This window comes from Procambarus clarkii, chromosome 28 (genome assembly GCF_040958095.1).
Source record: "Procambarus clarkii isolate CNS0578487 chromosome 28, FALCON_Pclarkii_2.0, whole genome shotgun sequence".
Classification (NCBI taxonomy): Eukaryota; Metazoa; Arthropoda; class Malacostraca; order Decapoda; family Cambaridae; genus Procambarus; species Procambarus clarkii.
Window position 1 is genome coordinate 14,637,526 of NC_091177.1, and position 25,873 is coordinate 14,663,398.

At 43.9% G+C, this 25,873-nt stretch overlaps 1 long non-coding RNA gene across 2 annotated transcripts in view; it reads right to left on the bottom strand.

Moving 5' to 3' along the window:
• LOC123755161 (uncharacterized) overlaps positions 1-25,873 on the bottom strand; it is an 813,340-nt gene that overhangs the window by 120,179 nt on the left and 667,288 nt on the right. For both annotated transcript variants that reach the window (XR_011229877.1, XR_011229878.1), the window contains one exon: positions 13,731-13,797. This is a non-coding gene — a long non-coding RNA (uncharacterized lncRNA). The remainder of the gene's footprint in view (positions 1-13,730; positions 13,798-25,873) is intronic.

Sequence of the window (25,873 nt, forward strand, 5' to 3'; positions counted from 1 at the left end):
TAGATATGATAGAGCCCAATAAGCTCAAGAATCTGAACACCAGTTGATTGACAGTTGAGAGGCGGGACCAAAGAGCCGAAGCACAAACCCCGCAAGCACAACTAGGTGAGTACACACCACCTCTCCTGTTACCTCACCTCTCCTCTTCTACCTTTCCCATATTCCTCCCGCTACCTATTCCTTCAGTACGAATTCCTTCTCTCTCATCCATTCCCAGTTGCTGCTGCTTCTGCTGCTTGTTCCTCCTCCTCCTCCTCTTCCAACCCTCTCTGTCATTCCTGTAGTTCTTCACCTTTTTTTGTCAATTCCCCCTCTCAATTCCCCTAATCTGTCCTCACTTAGTCCACCTTACACCCTCGTGCCTGCCCTCTCCCGCCTCGACACCTTTCTCAAGCAGCTCTTTCTTATTTGGTATTTTCCTGGTTTCTTCTTGGGTTCTTTATGGTTTCTTCCTTGTTTCTTCGTGGTTTCTTCCTTGTTTCTTTATTGTTTTCTCTGTTTTTATAGTTTCTCTCTGGTTTCTTTATTGTTTCTGGTTTCTTCATATTTTCCTCTTGGGTCCTTCTGGGTTTCTTCCTGTTTTCTCTATGGTTTCTTCCACGTGTCTTCCTGGTTAATGTCTGGTCTCTTGATGGTTCCCTGCTGGTGGCTTTCTCGTTTTAATATTTCTATGACCTCTAAGCGGCATTTTCAATGATTTGCAAAAGTTTGGATGTGTGTATATTTATATGCATACTTTTACATCTATATTTTTATTTGTATACTTAAGTGTATGCAGTTACAAATATAATTATGTATGGCTGTTTGCATTTTGCTTCTGTGTGTATAATGGTATGTATGTATGTTTGTATGTATGTATGTATGTATGTATGTATGTATGTATGTAAGGGTGTTTGTCCGATTATGTATATAGCACTATACATTCAAGAACGTTTATTTATACATAAGTATGCAAGAATGATGCATATCAAGCATGAAGGATGGTAAGGGGGTGGGAGGAGACAGAGAAACAGAAGGGGGGACCAACAGACACATAACGGAGTGGAACCAACAGGCCAAGGGGAAAATTGGCCAAACAGGCGCAGTTGTGGGTAAATGGAGCTAACAGGTACAGAGGAGAGAGAGTGAAGATCCAGCAGCCAAAGACTACGAGTCAGACCAACGCACAGAATAATATACATATGAGTTCAGCTATTAGCTGAGCTATTAGCTATTAGCTGAGCTATTAGCTGAGCTATTAGCTATTAGCTATTAGCTTAAAATAATACAAGAGCTTAGAGCTCGATTCTGCAGATACAAATAGTAGATACAAATTAACAGATACAGAGAAGCAGATCTTTATACAAACACACACAGACAAGGAACAACAGATCCAGACCAACAGGCATAAACCGACACCCACAGACCCGCAACATTAAGGTACAGACACAGACCAAGAGAACTGGACCAACAGAGACACAGAAACATGGTGACACAGCCCCAGGCGAGGCGCTGGAGCACACCCAGACACAGCCTCCTGCTTCACACCGTGTGAGGACGACAAACATTTGCCGTCGGCCGCTGTGATACGCACTGTTTACCCCGGCATAAATCCAGGCAACCAAATGGATTAATCACTAAAGTAATCATATATTATTAAATTATCAAGACAATCTCATTTGATTACATGGGTGCGACCTCACGAGAATAGCCCTCTCTCTCTCTCTCTCTCTCTCTCTCTCTCTCTCTCTCTCTCTCTCTCTTACATGTGTGTGTGTGTGTGTGTGTGTGTGTGTGTGTGTGTGTGTGTGTGTGTGTGTGTGTGTGTGTGTGTGTGTGTGTGTGTGTGTACTCACATAGTTGTGCTTGCCGGGGTTGAGCTTCGGCTCTGTGTGTGTGTATTTACTATTTGTATTGTATTTACAATTTGTATTTACTATTTACTATAAGATTGTAAATATTTATGTATTTACTATAACTATTTACTGCTAGGTGAATAGGTGCATCAGGGGTTCAAGAAACTACCTATTTGTTTCTGCCTCTGCCTGGGATCGAACCCGGGCCCTTAGGACTACAACCCCAGAGCGCTGTCCACTCAGCCGCGAGTGAGTGTTTAGCTCTTCCATGGCCAGCCTGGCTAACCTTCTTGTACTAAGTGCATTTTTTTTACTCTACTGATGTTTGATTCATCAGTCGCATCTGACCTTGAAGCTGTGGATAGGGGGGACTTACATGACTTCTTCTTCTGGCGCAAATCTCTTGTCCAGGAAGTCTTCACATTAGAGCAAGGAGAAGTTCCAGAGATAAGAGAAGGAATAACCAGGCACCACTAGAGGAATTTGAGATTACCAGTGGAGATGTAAGGAAGCTCTTGCTAGAGTTGGATGTGACAAAAGCTATAGGCCCGGATGGAATATCACCATGGATACTAAAGGAAGGAGCAGAAACACTGTGCCTGCCACTCTCCATGGTGTATAACAAATCACTGATAACAGGTGAACTGCCAGAAATTTGGAAGACGGCAAACGTAGTCCCTATATACAAGAAGGGGAATAGACAGGAGGCACTGAACTACAGGCCAGTGTCCCTAACTTGCATACCATGCAAGTTATTGGAGAAAATTGTGCGAAAAAAGCGAGTGGAACATCTGGAGCGAAGGAACTTTGTTTCATAACACCAACATGGTATCAGGAATGGCAAGTCATGCCTCGCAGGATTAATTGAATTCTATGATCAGGCAGCAAGAATCAGGCAGAAAAGAGATGGGTGGGCTGATTGTATATTTTTGCATTGCCAGAACGCCTTTGACACAGTACCACATCAGAGACCAGTGCGAAAGCTGGAGATGCAGGCAGGAGTGAAAGGGAAGGTACTCCATTGGATAAGGGAGTACTTAAGTAACAGAAGGCAGCGAGTCACTGTGAGGGGTGAGGTCTCAGACTGGCGAGAAGTCACCAGTGGAGTCCCGCAGGGTTCAGTCCTTGGATCCATATTGTTTGTGATATATGTAAATGATCTACCAGAGGGTATAGAATCATTCCTCTCATTGTTTGCTGATGATGAAAAAATTATGAGGAGGATTAAGACGGAGGAAGATAGAATGAGACTACAAGATGACCTAGACAGACTGAATGAATGGTTCAACATATGGCTACTAAAGTTCAACCCGAGTAAATGTAAGGTAATAAAACTAGGCAGTGGAAACAGGAGGACAGATACAGGTTACAGAATTGGAGATGAAGTCCTTCATGAAACGGACAGAGAGAAAGATCTAGGAGTTGATATCACCCCAAACCTGTCTCCTGAAGCCCACATCAAGAGAATAACATCTGTGGGAAATTTTTACCCACCATATCTAATAATCATCTAAGAAATGTATAATTTCTATATCATATCTAAATCATATCAAAATCATATCTAAATCGTATCAAAATCATATTAGAATCATTAAAGATTCATTTTATAGCTTGATCCTGGATGACAATGGCACCATGAACACGTACGCAACAGGGGCCCTTTTGATGCCTACGTGACTTTGTACATGATCTCTCAAGGATCCAGAAGCTTCTAGAAGGATTTGTTAATTAAAAAACTATTGGAACATTTATTCAACATCCGGTAGGGATAATATCGAATCCTTAATAAGATTCAGTGGTACTTTCAAATACTACTTATAATCTTTAAATCTTATATCTAATTATATTATAATCACATCTTATCTTAATCATAAGTCTAGACTGTAAAAATAATCAATCAATATTCATAGAAGGCTACCGTGCACAGAGAGCATGGCAGGGCGATGGGGGGAGTGAAGCGCCCACCAACAAAGCCCGGCGGCACTGCGCGTTTGTTTACAAATGAGTGAACAAGTGACTGATCCTTAGCGAACATTACCAGCTCAAGGACACCTTATCTAATATTTTTTATCGCCAGTGAATACTCTCTAGAACTGGGGGAGTACCTGGACAATATCTACAAGGAAAATCCTAGAACATTTATAAAAATAAGAGTGTAGTGGAGATCACAGTGACGCGGTTTCCACCACCTTCATTCCTATTCTTTATCAAATATCATTCTTCTGCAACGCAGTTAAAGAAAAATCCAAGTAGCAACGCTACCAGATCATCATACAGCAACGCTGTAGCAAAATATAGTGCCTAAACTCGACAAGAGAGTTAATCAGTCTGGCAAACTTGTCAGACAAGGCACCCCGACTGGCAGAGAAGTATATTGAGGGTTATTTGGTGTATGATTGGCCAATTGTATGCTTGTGTAACTTTAATATCCTATAAATCTGTCTGTTGGTTAAAAAGCGAGGCTAAGCCTCACATTTCAGTAAGTTTATTAAAATTGTAGTGTAGCTGTGAATCTTATCCAAGCATTGAACCTCATGAGTGTCCATTGTGTCAGAAAGAATTCAGCCTCAATAAGTAAGAACCTCACAAGTGTCCATATTGTTGGAAGAGATTCACTCAAGCTAACTGTATCATATAAATTGAATATGTCTGCATATATATTTGAATATATAAATTAAGTTATCAATTGCTTGCTTAGTTATTTTTAAGTTATCATATAAGTTCATTTAATTGAATATAATTTCTAGTACTTAACAGTAATTAGACTACATTTAAGGTCATTTATTATATTTTTACAATTTAATTTGTTGTTTATAGTATAAGAATCTATTGGCTGTAAGTTATGGTGCTAGGTTAGACTATGTACGTTTAAATCCCTGATTTAAACAGAGCCAGTGTTCAGTCACTTAACTGAATTTAATAAATCTTATCCTTGTATAAAATACAAGCTGATGTGAGATCCCTGTCTACAGGTGGACTGGAACTTCTATCAACAAGTCATTCACCCCACCTGTCCCTTACAGCCCACAGTCTGTCATTAGGAAAAGAGGAATTAGGATTTACAACCCTAGCTAGAGATTTTAATTGAATTAATTTGCAGACAGTAAATTTTTAATTTAGTTCAGTACAAGTCCCTGGTAGTCTCCTCTTATATCAATCCCAGCAGGTTTTTCCCACAACATCTGCGGCGTATGCGAGGCTGGCAAACTTAAGAACTGCCTTCAGGAACCTCTGTAATGAATCATTCAGAACCTTGTATAGCACATATGTAAGACCAATCCTTGAGTATGCGGCCCCAGCATGGAGTCCGTGCCTTGCCAAGCACAAGGCGTAGCTGGAAAAAGTTCAGAAGTATGCCACTAGGCTAGTCTCAGAACTAGGCGGCATGATTTACGAGGAAAGGCTGCGTGAAATGCACTTCACGACACAGGAAGACAGAAGAGTAACGGAAAACATGATCACTACCTACAAAATTCTCCGAGGAATTGAGAGGGTAGATTAAGATAAACTGTTTAACACGGGTGGTATGCGAACAAGGGGACAAAGGTGGAAATTGAGTACCCAAATGAGCCACAGGGACGTAAGAAAGAACTTTTTCATTGTCAGAGTAGTTAACAGGTGGAATGCATTAGACAGTGATGTGGTGGAGGCTGACGCCATACACAGTTTTAAGTGTAGATATGATAGAGCCCAAAAGGCTAAGGAACCTGTACACCAGTTGATTGACGGTTGAGAGGCGGGACCAAAGAGCCAGAGCTCAACCCCCGCAACCACAAATAGATGAGTACTTGTGGACAGCCTTTGCAGAGTAGAAGAATTTCCTTAGGTTTCTTCGGCTTCACATATCACCTCTTTCAGTGTTCACCTTCGTGTTCTGCCGTGTTCTCCAGGTCAGTGTTTCCCCAGATAACCAAGCTTGTGCCCCCCGTCTTACCCGCTCTTGTGCGGAACTTTATCAAGTACTTGTTGACAGTGTCTTTCTCCTATTGTATCTACGTGACTGTGTCATAGAACTCTGTCATGTTTGACTATATATATATATATATATATATATATATATATATATATATATATATATATATATATATATATATATGTCGTACCTAGTAGCCAGAACGCACTTCTCAGCCTACTATGCAAGGCCCGATTTGCCTAATAAGCCAAGTTTTCATGAAATAATTGTTTTTCGACTACCTAACCTACCTAACCTAACCTAACCTAACGTTTTCGGCTACCTAACCTAACCTAACCTATAAAGATAGGTTAGGTTAGGTTAGGTAGGATTGGTTAGGTTCGGTCATATATCTACGTTAATTTTACTCCAATAAAAACAAATTGACCTCATACATAATGAAATGTGTAGCTTTATCATTTCATAAGAAAAAAATTAGAGAAAATATATTAATTCAGGAAAACTTGGCTTATTAGGCAAATCGGGCCTTGCATAGTAGGCTGAGAAGTGCGTTCTGGCTACTAGGTACGACATATATATATATATATATATATATATATATATATATATATATATATATATATATATATATATATATATATATATATATATATATATATATATGACAATGTCAGACCACGGAGGAAAATGAAACAGGAATTTCCTTAAGTACTTTCGTATATTAAATACATCTTCAGAAGGAATCCTTCTGAAGATGTATTTAATATACGAAAGTACTTAAGGAAATTCCTGTTTCATTTTCCTCCGTGGTCTGACATTGTCACATTCTTAATCACGTGTTTATTTTCGTGATATACACACACACATATATATATATATATATATATATATATATATATATATATATATGAATGAAAACTCACAACCCACCCCAGAAGTGACTCGAACCCATACTCCCAGAAGCAACACAACTGGTAACTACAGGGCGCCTTAATCCGCTTGACCATCACGGCCGTCAAAAGGAAGTGATAGCCGAGGCTATTTGAGCCACTTCCCCGACGGCAACTCGGATGGTAATCTTGGGCATAGCATTTCACCAAATCACCTCATTCTTTGGGGCACACGTGAGGAACACAAATGGTGATGGTCAAGCGGATTAAGGCGCCCTGTAGTTACCAGTTGTGTTGCTTCTGGGAGTATGGGTTCGAGTCACTTCTGGGGTGTGAGTTTTCATTCGCATATAGTCCTGGGGACCATTCAGGCTTGTTCGCATATATATATATATATATATATATATATATATATATATATATATATATATATATATATATATCTATATATATATATATATATATATATATATATATATATATATATATATATATATATATATATATATATCGCAGGGAATAAATCACAATAACTTGCTAATGATCCAGGAAGGACGAAAACTTTGTCACTTTCACCTCATTTCAGTTGCGTGAGTTATTTATTAGTAACTTTCTCCTTCTATATGCATATTGCCATGCATATAGCAACATGGATATAGCAACATGGATATAACTAGATCCACGTGTATCATTGTTCTCTTCAGTATTCTATAATTTACCGACTTTTTTCTGCCGCCTCTTATTAAGTACTGGAGATACTTCTTGTTTCTTCCAAATACCCGAGAGAACTCCAGTCTCGGGGGATTAATGAACAAATCGTAGTCAGCGGGTAAGAAAGAGATGTTGCAGTTTCTTTTGCCATCCCCGGTTCTGTGGCCTCAATGTTTTCGGTTGAGTCTATAATTCCTCAACGGCTTATGGACTTCAGGGTGATTACCGAACCGTCTAAGACTGCTTAGACGGTTCCTGTCGCCTCCCACTCACGGTCGTCACTTTTTTGGTTCTGTTTAGAAAACCTCTTTTGTATCACTGTTGCTTTCAGTGAGACAGTTCCCGGCTCTCCTTACCATAGTCACGTAAATTATAATCCTATTTTTCCTTCCTATATGGTTTATCCTTTGCCTGGTCTTTAGCTTCAGCTAGTATTTGGTCGTCGTTTTTAACACCACTGCTCAGCTGCTCTCCTGAATCTGGTCTTTTCTGGCTCACTTTAGTACCTCTGTTATGGTCCTGTGTACAACGTCCTCAACACTTTACTCACATCTTTCTGGCTCTGTGCTTCTCCTCTCTGTATTGCCCCTTTGAACCATAACACTATATTAACCGTTCCCCTCCCTCCCCCCCCCCACCTTCCATGCGCCAGAACACCCCGGTGTACGGGGGTGATGGGGAGGGAGGGGATGGAAGGGATGGGGAGGGAAGGGAGAGGGTGGGAGAGGGGGAATGGGCTTTCGCAAGGAAATTTGGGCCAGTGTATATTTACCCTGAAATATCATGGGTCGGCTGGAAATTCGCCAGGTTCGGACATCGCCCGCGTAACAAGGTGATTCCACGCTAACCTCCCCCCCTCTCCCCTCCCCCCACTCCCCCTCCTCAACCCCACCCCCCCAACGAGAGAGTGAGTGAGGGGCCACAAGATATTAAGCGGTTAAGAACAGCAACGCTTGTGTTGTTAACGCATTACCCCCCTCCCCCCCATATTCCACCTCCCCCCCACCTCAACCCCAGAGCACCTCCTATCCCCCCCCCTCCCCACCTCCCCCCCCCTTTCCCCCATCTCTAGTGTAAACCCACCGCTCAGATGCGTCTTGTAATTACTACAATCAATATGTCACGGAATAAAAAAATATATAAATATATATAAAGAGAGAGAGAGAGAGAGAGAGAGAGAGAGAGAGAGAGAGAGAGAGAGAGAGAGAGAGAGAGAGAGAGAGAGAGAGAGAGAGAGAGAGAGAGAGAGAAAGACAAAATAGTTTACACAGTGAACAAACAAAATTATGTACCATCATTTTCAGTTATTATTCATACGCGTGTCTTGTGATAAAAGGAATCTGATATGGGACAACAATCATAATAATGTAGCAATTGCATGTTCCCCCGCAGCTAACAATGAGCTGTCTGATCTAACAATGCTGCCAGCGTAATTGGCGGCCCATTATCCATGCATATTATACCACATTAAGGATACCCTGTCAAAACACGGTCCGGGGATGCCTCATTGTGCGGATAATATAATGAAAGAGGGAGACGGGCTACGGAGGATGAGAGGGAGGAAGAAAGAGGTGAGAGAGAGAGAGAGGACAGGACAGGAGGAGAAGGTTGAATATGAGAGGGGAGAGAAGGTGAAAGGGATAGCGCAAGTGGGAGGTGATAAGTGTGTGTGTGTGTGTGTGTGTGTACTTACCTAGTTGTACTTACCTAGTTGTGCTTGCGGGAGTTGAACTCTGGCTCTTTGGTCCCGCCTCTCAACTGTCAATCAACTGGTGTACAGATACCTGAGCCTACTGGGCTCTGTCATATCTACATTTGAAACTGTGTATGGAGTCAGCCTCCACCACATCACTGCCTAATGCATTCCATCTGTTAACTACTCTGACACTGAAAAAATTATTTCTAACGTCCTAATTTCTAACCCGTGTTAAACAGTTTATCTTTATCTAACCTGTCAATTCTTCTGAGAATTTTATAGGTAGTGGTCATGTCTCCCCTTACTCTTCTGTCTTCCAGTGTTGTTATGTTTAGTTCCAGTAATCTTTCCTCATAGCTCATTCCTCTTAGCTCGTAGACTAGCCTGGTGGCTAAACTCTGAACCTTTCTAATTTCATTTTGTGTTTGACTAGATGTCGACTCCACGCTGGAGCTGCATATTTCAGAATTGGTCTGACATATGAGGTATACGAGGTTCTGAATGATTCCTTACACAAGTTTCTGAAGGTAGTTCTTATGTTTGCCAGCCTTGCATTCGCCGCTGATGTCATCCTTTTGCTGTGGGCTTCAAACCAGCCGTCTAACTTCCAGGTACCTATTTGCTGCTATGGGAACAGGGGCACCAGAGTGAAAGAAACTCTGTCCATTTGTTTCCTCCGTGTCAGGTAATCGAACCCGGGCCCTTAAGACTTCGACCCCCGAGTGCTGTCCACTCTTCCGCGAGACAGGAAGACACACACACTCACACATCCTCTCACTCACAGCCCAACATTCTCAGAGGGTGAGTGGGGAACCCCAACCCAGCAATTCGGGAACCCCAGAGGGGACTGCCACACCCTAACCAACCACCCCATAGGAGCCTCCCCACCCCTAGAACAAACCCTCCCTTCCCCCTACACAATGCCCATCATACCACCCAAATCCCCCTTCCCCCAACTAACCCCGGCCTCCCTTCCCCTTGGTCTTCTTCCCCTTGGTCTGAATAAATATTCAGGATAAACCCGGAAGAAAATTTAAATATTTGCCCAATTAATGAAAGGGAAATTACAACTCAAGTCGATAACAGAGCTGCAGCACTACTCCCGACGCAAACAATAGACCTTAACAACATACGCGATGACTGCCACCTTATGAAACACAACCATTGCGGTGGTCCATAAAACAATTATGGGTTTCAAGAAGAAGGCGCCGGGCAACAGCAAAATAAATAAGATGGTATTATCCAACCTACCAGTGATTGCACTCCATCAATACACATGTATCTTAAATGCAGCTCTTGCATCTGGACTATTCCCCACATGCTTCAAGAATGCCACAATAAGATTAATCCCCAAGCCAGGTAAACCCCCAACCCAAACTGAAAACTACAGGCCAATTTTCCTCCTCGAAGTACCAGGTAAAATATTCGAAAAAATTATCAATCAGAGACTTGTGAAGTACATGGAAGAGGAAGGGAAGTATGACATTTCACTCTGACATTTCATATTTTGGTACATCCACCTGAGTATTCTCTTGCATATATTTGCTATCATTCACCATGTTTCGTCTTTCCACATTTAGACAAAATCCAAACGATGAAGTGGGCACACTAGTTCGTGCCACCAAGGCGGAGATGCTGACTCTAGTAAATGAGTACCACCTTACAGCCCAACATGGAGCAACTAAAACTGATCTACTCAACCTCATCTTGGACAACTTATTAAACAATGATGCTATTACTCCTGAATCTCATGAACATTACTTAATTGCAGGCAAGAACGCCTTGGCAACCATGAAATTGAAGCTAAAACTCGCTAACGCCGAACGTGAACGTCTGAAAGAACAAGCTGCCTTTGAAAAGGAAGCTCTCCAGAGGAAGGAACGGGAAGCTGAATTTCAACTTAAGCTCGCTGAAAAACAAACTGAACTTGAGAGAGAAGAAGCTGCCCTTCAACGTGAGCAGGTTGAATTCCAACGAGAACGTCAGCAGGAAATATTAGAGTTAAAAGAACGCGAGCTGGAGATACAATATGAACACGAGAAGAAACAAGCCGCCATGACTCTAGACAACCATAGGAAAGAACTCGACTTGGAAACTACACACCACACTCAGCGCCAACAAGCAGAAGCTAACCTTCTGGTACGTTTTAACCTTTCACATGCAAGTAAGTTAATGCCATCTTTTGTTGAGGCAGAAGTGGATGTCTTTTTTACTTCATTTGAGGCTCTAGCTAACCAACTTAGCTGGCCTCAGGATCAATGGTCAGTGCTTCTCAGGTCTCATTTAACAGGTAGAGCTGCAGTGACTCAGTACTATAGCGTCTGAAACCGACTACCAGGTACTGAAGCAAGCAGTGCTCGATGCCTACCTTCTCTCCACCGAGATCTACAGACGTAAGTTCAGGGATTACCTTAAAGCAAGTGCTACCACTTATCTAGAGTTTGCAAATAACAAAAAGAGATATTTTATGAAGTGGTTGGAAGCCGCAAAAGTCTTTACAGATCTCATCCACCTCATCCAGGTGGAAGAATTCCTTAGGCGTGTACCTAATCCAATACGTCTCTACCTAGCCGACAAAGAAGAAAAAGATCTTACCAGATGTGCTCAACTGGCTGACTCGTACAGTCTTATTCACCGAGTACCATCTGACGCACCATCTAGTAAGTCAACCTGGTCTAGTCCTACTAAGGTAAGTACCAGCAATGTGAACTTGCTGTATTGCAAATATTGCAAAACCTATGAACATATCATAGAAAAATGTCCTAAGAACAAGGGCACCAGTGAAACTCCTAAACCCAAACCAACTCCTCCTAAACCCAGTAAGCCTGTTATGAATATATATGTTAACTCCAATGATCTTTCTCTCTTCAACAGACACCTGTATCCTGGAACTGTCTCTGCCAGTTGTGGGGATTTGGAGGAAAGGTTCAAATTGAAAATCTTGAGACACGGCTGCTCTACAATCTATTCTTCTGAAGTCAGCTGTACCCAACGTCACCCACACCGGAGAAACTGTTCTCATCACGGACCTAACTGCTACTACACCATATTCACTTGCCCGAGTCCGATTGGATTGTCCTTTTATACAAAAGTGAAGTTCAAGTCGCCATCCAGGAAAAGCCTTTTCCCATGTCAGGAGTTTAACTTCTGGGCAACGACTTGGCCGAAGGTCAACAACCTATACGAATCTAATTATCATCGACAAACCCCAGGTATGTGACTCGGCAGTGGAAAATCCTGTTTTGCAGTTTGTTAAGAAAAAGGTCCCATCTACAGATCCTGATGAAGTCTCCCCTCCTGTCTTGGTGACGACGCGTGCTCAAGCCGCACTCCCGCAGGCAGCTGCTCCTTCTACTTCAGCTGTCTCTCAAGATTCTCAGAACCTGAGATAGTGACCGCACTAGGCTGTGGGTGTAGGTAGTGACCGCACTAGGCTGCGGGTGTAGGTAGTGACCGCACTAAGCTGCGGGTTTAGGTAGTGACCACACTAGGCTGCGGGTGTAGGTAGTGACCGCACTAAGCTGCGGGTTTAGGTAGTGACCACACTAGGCTGCGGGTGTAGATAGTGACCGCACTAGGCTGCGGGTGTAGGTAATGACCGCACTAGGCTGCGGGTGTAGGTAATGACCGCACTAGGCTGCGGGTGTAGGTAGTGATCGCACTAGGCTGCGGGTGTAGGTAGTGACCGCACTAGGCTGCGGGTGTAGGTAGTGACCGCACTAGGCTGCGGGTGTAGGTAGTGACCGCACTAGGCTGCCGGTGTAGGTAGTGACCGCACTAGGCTGCGGGTGTAGGTAGTGACCGCACTAGGCTGCGGGTGTAGGTAATGACCGCACTAGGCTGCGGGTGTAGGTAGTGACCGCACTAAGCTGCGGGTGTAGGTAGTGACCGCACTAGGCTGCGGGTGTAGGTAGTGACCGCACTAGGCTGCGGGTGTAGGTAGTGACCGCACTAGGCTGCGGGTGTAGGTAGTGACCGCACTAGGCTGCGGGTGTAGGTAATGACCGCACTAGGCTGCGGGTGTAGGTAATGACCGCACTAGGCTGCGGGTGTAGGTAATGACCGCACTAGGCTGCGGGTGTAGGTAATGACCGCACAAGGCTGCGGGTGTAGGTAGTGACCGCACTAGGCTGCGGGTGTAGGTAGTGACCGCACTAAGCTGCGGGTGTAGGTAGTGACCACACTAGGCTGCGGGTGTAGGTAGTGACCACACTAGGCTGCGGGTGTAGGTAGTGACCACACTAGGCTGCGGGTGTAGGTAGTGACCACACTAGGCTGCGGGTGTAGGTAGTGACCACACTAGGCTGCGGGTGTAGGTAGTGACCACACTAGGCTGCGGGTGTAGGTAGTGACCGCACTAGGCTGCGGGTGTAGGTAGTGACCACACTAAGCTGCGGGTGTAGGTAGTGACCACACTAAGCTGCGGGTGTAGGTAGTGACCGCACTAGGCTGCGGGTGTAGGTAGTGACCACACTAGGCTGCGGGTGTAGGTAGTGACCACACTAGGCTGCGGGTGTAGGTAGTGACCACACTAGGCTGTGGATATAATGACCGCAGTAACAAAGCACACATACCCCCCCCCCCCCCCCTGCCCCCTCCCCCCACCAACAGCGCTTCCTCGTACCCATGAATAAGTGATTCATTCTCTCCCTTGAACTCGTTAACATTTTTGCCCGGGTACTCACGTCTTGCCGTCTTCACCTGCTGTTCACTGTGTTCACCTGTGTTGAACATGTGTTCATCCCCCGCCACCTGTTCAACGAGAGATGAAAACAGTTAATTTGACTATCAGAAAAGAAGTGTTATAGATTATAATGGCAACAATAAAAATTGCAATTATAATAATTTTAATTATTATAAAAATAAAATAAATAATATAATAATAATAATAATAATAATAATAATAATAATAATAATAATAATAATAATAATAATAATATAAGGACATGATGTATGTCCACATATAGCGGACGCCGCAGTGAGTGACCACCAAGGTCTCTGTATAAGGAACTGTTGCACAAAGAGAAGAGACGTTAACAAACCAAGTGAGTTATAATTGGATTTTATATATATATATATATTTTTTTTTTCGCTGTGACAAGAGAGATAATTTTCAGCGTCGGTCCCGAGGCATTATAATTTTAAAGAGTTTCATTAATGTAATTTACGCTTTCTTTCGTGGCGCCAGTAAGAGTGTGTATGTATGTGTGTATAAGCGCAGCTGCCGGGTTAATAGTGCATCTAAACCCTGCAACTGCGCTTACACCAGCAATAATGTTCAAGTGTCGTATAAGCGGGGTGGAGCCTCACTTTCTGGGGGGGGGGGGGGGGGAGAGCGTGTGCGCTTCAGTGGCGTCTAAGTGAAAGGAAGAAATTATTGGTGGAAATCTTGGGAAAGATTCACTTACTTAAATGTTGTCTTTAAAAAACTACTTATGTATGATCAAAGTTGCTGGGGCCTAGTATATGTTTTAGCTATATCTAAGACTATGGTAAATGTCAATATCCAAGGCTTTATATGGCAATACTATACAGAATAATTATAGGCCATAATTATTTTGGCAATAATTGCAAGATAAATGACCACTTTATCCTTTGCATTCCTCAGAAATGTCAGTCTCTTAACTTTTCTTGTATAATTTCACCTTCAGTGAAATTCATGCCAAGTTCCCTCTGCACCACCACCCCCATAACTTCTATCACTGTTGACTTTTGTCAGTCTTCCTTCACATACCAAGAAAACTTTGACCTACTGTACCTTAAGACTGGGGAGCCGGTCGGCCGAGCGGACAGCACGCTGGTCTTGTGATCCTGTGGTCCTGGGTTCGAACCCAGGCGCCGGCGAGAAACAATGGGCAGAGTTTCTTTCACCCTAGCCCCTGTTACCTAGCAGTAAAATAGGTACCTGGGTGTTAGTCAACTGTCACGGGCTGCTTCCTGAGGGTGGAGGCCTGGTCGAGGACCGGGCCGCGGGGACAATAAAAAGCCCCGAAATCATCTCAAGATAACCTGAAGATAAGAAGATTCAGGATCACCGTGGGATGCGAACCATGATTTAAGAGTCAATCCAATCTTGCCTAACACAGCCATACCATCAGACAAACTAAATGCACAACTTACTGCTTTCTGATCACAATTTCAGTATTGATCTTTCTGCAAGGAATGCAAAGGATAAGGTCACAACTCTGATCTGTCCTCTCATTACTTGCATGATGCCTTAGTGTAATTATGATTATCCTTATGCTTAAAATGTGCATTATTGATAAATAACAATCTTAATTATTAAATAATTACTAATTATTTAAAAAGTTAATTAATAAATAATTTTCTTTAAGTGCACTTTTCTATATGTTGCCGTAATCATGTACTCTTGATACACCATCCGCGCATACATCATTTTCGAGGACTATTCACAATTTGCAGATTTAAATCAACTATGATAATGATCTTACTCCCTTAATAACCCCAAAATTAATATTTTTGAATTCTCACTTTTGCCACTACGCCTAGAACATGCAGTCGCCAAAGCCATCGTGATACTGTTGTAGTGGAATTCAATGTGCAGACATTGCAACTAGGTTGTTCAACATCCTCTCAGCGAGCATAAGAAATATTGCCGAACAACCGTGGACATCTTCAAGAGAAAACTAGTTTTCTTCAAGGAGTGCCGGACCAACTGGGCTGTGGTGGATATGTGAGCCTGCGGGCCGCTCCAAGCAACAGACTGGTAGACCAAACTCTCACAAGTCAAGCCTGGCCTGAGGCCAGGCTTGACTTGTGAGAGTATCCATGGGGGGCTTTGGGGAGTAGAAAAGCTCCCAGAACCTCATCAAGCAGGATGTTAGTCGTTACCTCTGTGTCGGCCTCCATATGTTAAACTGCCTGTTCCTTACTTCTCTCATTCTCTCTCTTATAATCCTTATACAGTCACCTCTTCAGTATTTGTAGACAGCACGTCTGTTAGCGCGGCTGCTGAGATGGTCATGGTGAGAGTGTTGGGAGCTGGAGAGGCTCCCAACAACAGGTGCCAGGTGGCACCTGTTTGTGCCACCCGGGTCTTGAGTCTTGAGATCGACCTCGTGGTCGTCCTGGTGGTAGTCTTCGGAGTGGTAGTGGAGGCAGTGAGACTTGCGTCCAGGGTGATGACGGAGTCCAGGCCGTTGGCTAGGTACAGCACATTGAGTTCCTTGACGAATCGTTGATTGTCTGGTCCAGCAAGCCTCTCCGCTAGTTGAATAAGCCCAGGGATCATGCGTGCACGTGATGCAAGGGACTGTGGGGGTTTTGGCTGGTCCTTAGGTCCCCAGTGGAGAGGCCGAGTGTCCTGTCGAGAGGAGCCACTGTTCAGCAGTATTAGGAAGTCTGCTGGTAGGCTGGTGGGAGCTGAGGTGCCGGTGACTCTAGCGGCGGAAGTAGAAGGTTTGGCTTCATTGGATTCAGCCTGGATCCTAATGATTTCCTGTCTGCGAGGGCAGCGGTGGGAAATTGCAGGGTGATCGCCGCTGCAGAGAAGGCAGCAATGGGTCTTTGACTTGCAAATGGAGTAATGATGGTCCTTGACGCACAGGCTACCCTTCTGGACGGGGTGCTGACACTTGTTGGCGGTGGGGTGAGAGTAGTCGTAGCACCGAAAACACTGTTGGAACTCATGGAATCGTTCCTACTTCACTTGGAAAGATGTAATTTTGATCCCGAAGCAGTGGAGACCATGTGTGGCAGCCAGGTTAGCCGCGGCTAAGGTGGTGAAGGATATCTTCATGGGGGGCGCTTGTCGTCGTCGGTATCGTTGCTGCAGAACATAACATAGAATACCCCCAGGTTCAGGTTCTCTTCCTCGATGTTGGTAATGATCTCCGCTTGTTCTCGGTCCGTGAGGCCAGCGGCTGGTCCCGCTGATAAAGACTGTTCGGCCGGCGGTGTACCGATGTGGGAATAGAGGAAAGAGGTGGTGCACTTTGCGAATTGTGTGATCGAGATTTTGGCGTTTTTCGAGATCCTCCACACATGAGAAATAGATCACAATATCCTCCCCTTCTTGACCAAGGTCGATGGGTGTAATGCCGGCACCTTCTTTTAAGATCGTCAAAGCGTTGCTTTTGGTGAAAGCATGGCCGTCCATGGGGCGAGTCCTGACTTTTAGGCGTTTGTGGTGCATTGTCTTTGGTAAAACCCTCTCAGCGGTTCTCAGTGGCTTTGGATGTCTTGTGAAGTTTCTCAGGCTTGCTGGTGTGTGGCAGCAGACCCTAATAATACTAACTAATAATACTAACAGCACCACCAACGCTCACGAAATAGCTTCTACCACTAATCCCCGACACCCGAGCCTACCTCAGGCTGCGAGACGAAAGACGAAAACACCAACTACGGATGTTACGGACTCCTCTGACGAGGAAATCCTAGTAGGAGCTCCACCGCCGCACCACAAATACGACACCTGGGGCCAGATTCAGGAAGGTACTTACTGTCGGAAAATCCGACACCATTTAATTACTAATATCATACAGGCAGATAATATTGCTGTGTTGTATAAACAAGTTAACCCATAGAAAATGTAACTTGTAGTGGAATTTCCGTCTATAGAAAACGGGATATCATTACCACATACTATTATAAATTCACCACCTATTATGGTGGGAATTATTCTTAAATACATTAGTCTTTGGACTTTACCATCATAAAACCATCTCATATAAATTAACTTAATTATCAGAATTAAAATAGAGTAAATGTGACCCTTCTATCACTTACTGTCATCTGGACTATGTAGGCCAGTAGCGTCAGTGAGGAGGGACTAGTCAGCCATTGTTATTGTTGTTAAGACCACAGAGTCGTGGAGCAAATTCGGCTCCTATAAATTCTCTTGGACGAAGTGTTATGGAAGATCAGAGTAGTGATCTGCCATCATCAACATGCTGTCATCAATCTCAAGGGAAGTGTCTTTCCGAAACCCGTTTATCTTTCATTTATGGCCATTAATGTCAGTAGATATTGGGTGATCCGGTTAGATCACAAATGATCGACTCAAACAAGGTAATTAAGCTTAGGTCTTTATGGTTCCTTGTACAGTGTTTTCTCTGATATAGCTGTCATATATTAGGATTCTGGCTTTACAGCTAGAGCCCTTTTGACAGGTCAAGACGAGGAAGCATGCTTTGTGCATCAGTTACCAGGGTGATGGAAGCTACCTCAAAGAGGATAATTTGGTGTCTACATCCTAGTTATATCTGGTGGACTAAGGCCTGCTGTACAAATAAGATAAGGAACCTCTTCAATGTATGTAGTCTAATACTGTAGTTTGATTGGCTGCATATATATAAATTCAATATAAACCCCCCCTAATGTGTAGAGGATCGATTTGTGAGATTATTGCAGAAATACAGTCCACTTAACATCATACAAATTGCTATCAAAGTATACAAATTAACGTAAATATAAATTCTATATAAATTCATATAAATTAAATAAATATAAATCTCACAGGCCGGTTCCCACACTTACGAAGGTTTTCCTTCTTAGCTACGAATGTTTTCCTTCTTAGCGCCTTCGTGGCGGCTACGTCCGTATTCAGGTAGCTACACTAAGTGGAAAAACCTTCGTAAGTTCATTCCGGGATCTAAGTGTGGTTTCGACCACTCGTAGCTTTATGTAACTTGGATATAACTCAATTTTTCTCTACTACATAACACTGGGATCGATTTTAAGATTTTGGAACATAAACAAAAGATTATAAAAATTGAATCTGGTGAAGAGATTGGCGGCTACGTCCGTATTCAAGTAGCTACACTAAGTGGAAAAACCTTCGTAAGTTCATTCCGGGATCTAAGTGTGGTTTCGACCACTCGTAGCTTTATGTAAATTGGATATAACTCAATTTTTCTCTACTACATAACACTGGGATCGATTTTAAGATTTTGGAACATAAACAAAAGATTATAAAAATTGAATCTGGTGAAGAGGAGTCCTTCGTGTTAGTTATATATTCATTCTCTGCTTGAAACTTAAAGTAAATATGTCTTTTATGATAGTAGAATTAGTTTTATAATAGCAAAATATTATACCCGTAGTTATTAAGTAAATAAACACTGGTGAACATGAAATATGAGAGAAGGTGATGAGCCCTGCCTGATGGGATCATTTACTATCACCAAATGCCCCTGTTCACCTAGTAGTAATGGTGTACCTTAGCTATACATACCCATTTCTAATTTATTTAGTTTGGTTTTATTTTGAAATTAAATCTGAGTGAGACAAAATAAAAATATGCTGCACAAATGATGTTAGGTAAGGAGAAGGGTAAAAATGTCAAAAACTTTATTCATTGAATACTTAAAGCTATAATTATGACTATATAGACTATTAAAAAAGAGAGAGGGAAGTAGGGGTCCAAGACCTCTTCCTGTTATTCAATTTGGGTATGGAACAAGTAATTATCAAAAGAAGGCACCATGCTGGGAAGGCTATGTAGCAGTAAGGCAGTGAGGTGAGGCAGCTACTTATTTGAGAAATGCTTATTTTATTTACCTTATAAGCTGAGGCAACTTATTTTATTTGAGGAATACTCAGTTGATTCCTCTACATTTAGCATGGAACAAATTTGTGTCCAAGACCTCTTCCTGTTACACAATTTGGCTGTGTGTAACCATATTAGAAGTGCTCTATAAATCAAGGGACCCAGAATGTGGAATAACCTCCCGAATCATGTCAAAGGCTGTACCTCTCTCAACCAGTTTAAGAGTTAAATCAAGTAGTGCCTAATTAACTCCATGCAACCTAACTTATCCCCTAAATGTCAACCCATGTCTTGCTGTTTTTTAAACAATGCTGTTCACCAATGTGTGCAATTGCTGATTTATGCTATGTTAACTACCCTTTTTGTATTTTTTATTCCTTCTTTCAACACAATTTATACCTAATCCCAATTACTATTAAGTTTTAGTCTAAGTGTTTTTACCCCCACACCTTGCCCGAAATGCTATGAGTATTAGTGGCTTTAGGTATTGTATATACTAGCTCTGTCTATAAATCCAACATTATGTTTGTAAATCAACTGTATGTACTTTTCCTGAATAAAATGTACAGTATTTATTATTTATTTTTTAATCAGTAAGTATTAAAAGAAGGCACCAAGCTGAGAAGGCTATGTAGCACCATTGTGTGTAACAATAAACCAAATTTTTTTTTAACAAATAATGCACCTGTATGGTAAAACAAATCCTGTCAGCTGTAAAAATATTGATGCAGTTATTTAAATAAAACATATAATGAAAGAAATGTTACTGGTTTATTTTTATCCTATCTTTTTGTACCGTACAGTATATCCAAGGAAGTGAAAAATTGAGACATAATGCACAATTTAATGAATGCTTAGCATGGATTAGCAGTTCAAAAGAAATATGACTATTACATATCAACATGAGATCTTAATGATCCATGGTCAACATGATTTAATAAGGATAATACAGTACTGTATTTGTAATAATACAAACTATAATTTAAAATCTTTATTACTGATTTTTTTTATTAAGAAGATTAGGTATACACAGCAATGTGCTGCTACCCTATTCTATATGGAATATTACACAGTGTAGATAAAAAACTAGCTATAAGTTTATCTAATACTCCCATCTCACAGAATGGTTAGACATACTATACATGGAATCAATTTAGAAAATACCAGCCTCAATACAAAAAACAAATCAACTCTGACTAAACAACTCTTCGCGATTTTCACAAGAGGTAAGCACTGAATCATGGAAACATTATTAATTACTCTTACCAGTTTCTACAAGACTCCTCTCAAACAATGTATTTTTTAACATGTTTAGGTATACACAGCAATGTGCTGCTTCCCAATTCTGTATAAAGGACCACACAGTGTAGATAAAAAACCAGCTATAAGTTCATCCAACATCCTCACCTCACAGGATCGCTAGTCATACATGGAATTGGGAGAGAACAAAATACTTAATGCTGATTTATTAGCCTCCACTGGCAAAATCTGGGTGCAGCACAAGAATATCTTCCAATATTCCTGAGTGTATGAAGTAATTACAGAGCTCAAAATACCTCATACCATTTGGTATGAAGTCACTGATAACAGGGCAATCACAGATATAATGTTGGAGAGTATGTTCTCTCAAGTAGGACTGAAAACAAATGTTTTTTCCACCAAGAGGGTTATAAACCCATGGAACCGCCTACCCGCTGAAGCCGTAAATGCCAAATTCCAGCTAAAAAAATATCATTAAGACAATTAGCGGGCCCTTTAACAAGCCGCCGGCTTTCTGTCCTCGTCGAGGCCACTAGATAGTTAGTGGCCCTTGGGTAAATTCAGTAAATATATACAATAATTGTCAGCGCATCTTCCGAGCAACAAGGACAGCTACTCAGTATCTCTTAGAATTACGTAGGTAAACAACAAATGTAACATATTTGTTTACTACAATGTCCGTGCTGCCTGTAGAAGTTGAAAAAAACATTGTTTTACTTCGAAATATACTAATTTTATAAGAAAATTCGACGTAAATAGGAGGCAGTAGAGATCCGATAAGCCAGCGCTAAATCTTCAATATGAAGAATGTTGCTGCTCTCTGATTGGCCTAACGAAACACTGTAGTGACCTCTATCGGCACGCAGGTGAACCAACAAATTTCTTCCTAAGTGGACGTACTTGAATTGCACCTAAGCATCTTTTTAGGGCACACTTAGGAACCTTCGTAGCAAACCCACTTATGAAGAAATACATGGAGCTTCCTGAATCTAGGTCTTACTCTGTATAAACCTCCTTACGGAGGCCACCTCACCAAACTCCAACGACAGCACGGCTCAGCCAAATTCTCAACCAAAGAAAAAACGGAAGACGTAGAGGATTGCACTAACCCACCAACTCCTTAACTTACGGGATATTCATGCCCCTACCACCTTTAGGGTGGCTTAATCTTTATCAAGCAATCGTTATCAATCACCTCTTAAGTCTCTTTCATCTTAGGTTGGTATCATTTAACCCTAGCAAAGATAAGCTTGGTATCACATAATCCTAAACAAGTCAAGTTTGGTATCAATTAAACCTAGCAAAGTCAAGCCTTGTTCACATAAACTTAGCAAAGTCAAGCCTTGTTCACATAAACTTAGCAAAGTCAAGCCTTGTTCACATAAACCTAGCAAAGTCAAGCCTTGTTCACATAAACTTAGCAAAGTCAAGCCTTGTTCACATAAACTTAGCAAAGTCAAGCCTTATTCAAATAACCCTTGCATAGTATAGCGTATAAACACATATACCTACCAAAATCAAGCTTGGTTCACATAAACCTAGTAAAGACAAGCTTGGCATTGCATAAACGTGGACAAGCAAACTTATTACCACATATACCTAGGTAAATCAAGCTCAGTTCACACAAACATAGACAAGATTAGCTTATTATCAGAAAATCTAGACATATCAAGTTTGGTATCCCAAAAATCTAGACAAATCAAGCTTGGTATCATAAAAATCTAGACATGTCATGCTTGGTATCCCGTAAACCAAGACAAGTCACATCTACTCGTCCTTGAAACGTTCACTATACTGCTATTCTCTTCCCCTCACGTCCTGCACAGACATATATAAGCCTTTCCTAACCTTACAGAGGTACGGGAGACATCTCCCGTCACGCAGGGTGCAGTCGCACCTCCACAGATCTCCAGTATCATCTATTGACACTGGTAATGGCTCAAAAGGGCCACCACTTACGGGCTGTATTCATGGCCGTGCCACCTCTCGGGTGGCTTAATCTTCATCACTCGACCATACAGAGTTTGGGCAGAAACAAGGCTTTACGCCGAGGCCGATTGTCCCATTGGGGGTGATGAGGGGAGGGGGAGATATTAAGAAAGACCGATCCTTAGCCAAGTCTAAACATCACACTACTGTATTGGTTATGAGCCTGTTTGCACCTCATGGTGGCGGATGCCCACATCACTGGTGCCAGCAGTTCACTGGTGCTCTGAACTCCGTAACAGCCAAGAAGGAGTTCAACACGAGCAGAACTCGTATGTGAAGATTTTATAAATCTAAGTATTTCTGCCGTATTAATAACCCGAATTCTCAGAAAGAAGTAACAAAATATTACACACTTTTGGAATGCTAAACAACTCAAGAAAGAACATTAAAAGATGACGTGCATAATTTGAAGACATTAAACGCTACACCTTCAACAACAAGGCCCAAAGAAACCTTTGCTACTCCACTTGCTAATCTAGTGGATTACTAATTGAATTTAAGTTTGTTCGGATTACTCGAACTGCATTATGTAACGATGGTGTGTGACGACGGTGCAAGTGTGTGACGACGGTGCAGGTGTGTGACGACGGTGCAGGTGTGTGACGACGGTGCTGGTGTGTGACGACGGTGCAGGTGTGTGACGACGATGCTGGTGTGTGACGACGGTGCAGGTGTGTGACGACGGTGCTGGTGTGTGACGACGGTGCAGGTGTGTGACGACGGTGCAGGTGTGTGACGACGGTGCAGGTGTGTGACGACGGTGCAGGTGTGTGACGACGGTGCAGGTGTGTGCCGACAGTGCAGGTGTGTGACGACGGTGCAGGTGTGTGACGACGGTGCAGGTGTGTGACGACGGTGCAGGTGTGTGACGACGGTGTAGGTGTGTGACGACGGTGCTGGTGTGTGACGACGGTGCTGGTGTGTGACGACGGTGCTGGTGTGTGACGACGGTGCTGGTGTGTGACGACGGTGCAGGTGTGTGACGACGGTGCTGGTCTGTGACGAGGGTGCTGGTGTGTGACGACGGTGCTGGTGTGTGACGACGGTGCAGGTGTGTGACGACGGTGCTGGTGTGTGACGACGGTGCTGGTGTGTGACGAGGGTGCTGGTGTGTGACGACGGTGCTGGTGTGTGACGACGGTGCTGGTGTGTGACGACGGTGCAGGTGTGTGACGACGGTGCTGGTGTGTGACGAGGGTGCTGGTGTGTGACGACGGTGCTGGTGTGTGACGACGGTGCAAGTGTGTGACGACGGTGCTGGTGTGTGACGACGGTGCTGGTGTGTGACGACGGTGCTGGTGTGTGACGACGGTGCTGGTGTGTGACGACGGTGCAGGTGTGTGACGACGGTGCAGGTGTGTGACGACGGTGCTGGTGTGTGACGACGGTGCTGGTGTGTGACGACGGTGCTGATGGGTGACGAGGGTGCTGGTGTGTGACGACGGTGCTGGTGTGTGACGACGGTGCTGGTGTGTGACGACGGTGCTGGTGTGTGACGACGGTGCTGGTGTGTGACGACGGTGCAGGTGTGTGACGACGGTGCTGGTGTGTGACGACGGTGCTGGTGTGTGACGACGGTGCTGATGTGTGACGACGGTGCTGGTGTGTGACGACGGTGCAAGTGTGTGACGACGGTGCTGGTGTGTGACGACGGTGCAGGTGTGTGACGACGGTGTAAGTGTGTGACGACGGTGCTGGTGTGTGACGACGGTGCTGGTGTGTGACGACGGTGCTGGTGTGTGACGACGGTGCAAGTGTGTGACGAGGGTGGTGTGTGACGACGGTGCTGGTGTGTGACGACGGTGCTGGTGTGTGACGACGGTGCAAGTGTGACGACGGTGCTGGTGTGTGACGACGGTGCAGGTGTGTGACGACGGTGCAGGTGTGTGACGACGGTGCAGGTGTGTGACGACGGTGCAGGTGTGTGACGACGGTGCAGGTGTGTGACGACGGTGCAGGTGTGTGCCGAAAGTGCAGGAGTGTGACGACGGTGCAGGTGTGTGACGACATTGCAGGTGTGTGACGACGGTGCAGGTGTGTGACGACGGTGTAGGTGTGTGACGACGGTGCTGGTGTGTGACGACGGTGCTGGTGTGTGACGACGGTGCTGGTGTGTGACGACGGTGCTGGTGTGTGACGACGGTGCTGGTGTGTGACGACGGTGCTGGTGTGTGACGACGGTGCTGGTGTGTGTGACGACGGTGCTGGTGTGTGTGACGACGGTGCTGGTATGTGACGACGGTGCTGGTATGTGACGACGGTGCTGGTGTGTGACGACGGTGCTGGTGTGTGACGACGGTGCTGGTGTGTGACGATGGTGCTGGTGTGTGACGACGGTGCTGGTGTGTGACGACGGTGCTGGTGTGTGACGACGGTGCTGGTGTGTGTGACGACGGTGCAGGTGTGTGACGACGGTGCTGGTGTGTGACGACTGTGCTGGTGTGTGACGACGGTGCTGGTGTGTGTGACGACGGTGCTGGGGTGTGTGACGACGGTGCTGGTGTGTGTGACGACGGTGCTGGTGTGTGTGACGACGGTGCTGGTGTGTGTGACGACGGTGCTGGTGTGTGACGACGGTGCAGGTGTGTGACGACGGTGCAGGTGTGTGACGACGGTGCTGGTGTGTGACGACGGTGCAGGTGTGTGACGACGGTGCTGGTGTGTGACGACGGTGCAGGTGTGTGACGCCGCTGCAGGTGTGTGTGACTAAAGTGCCCTTATCCTAACCTACCAGAGAACCCAAAACAGAAAACAAGACATTAGGTCATTTTCGCGAGCCGCAAACATTTTCTAGTACGACGATTTTGAAGTAGACGTCAAAATGCGACGCTGATAGAAGGACGGATTAGAATCGTAGTGATCCTTGGCGGCTGCCCACTGTGTTCATACGTTACAATGGCACAAGTCATTGTAGCATCCAATGGCCGCCCCACTGACCCCTCACAAGGAGCAAAGACCACTGGAACTCTTGAAAAAGACTGAGAGGGACAGACCATCCATGACCTACAGACGTGGAAAGCATCTCTCTCCACTTCTCTCGTGTATTTTAACCCACTTACACCACTTAAC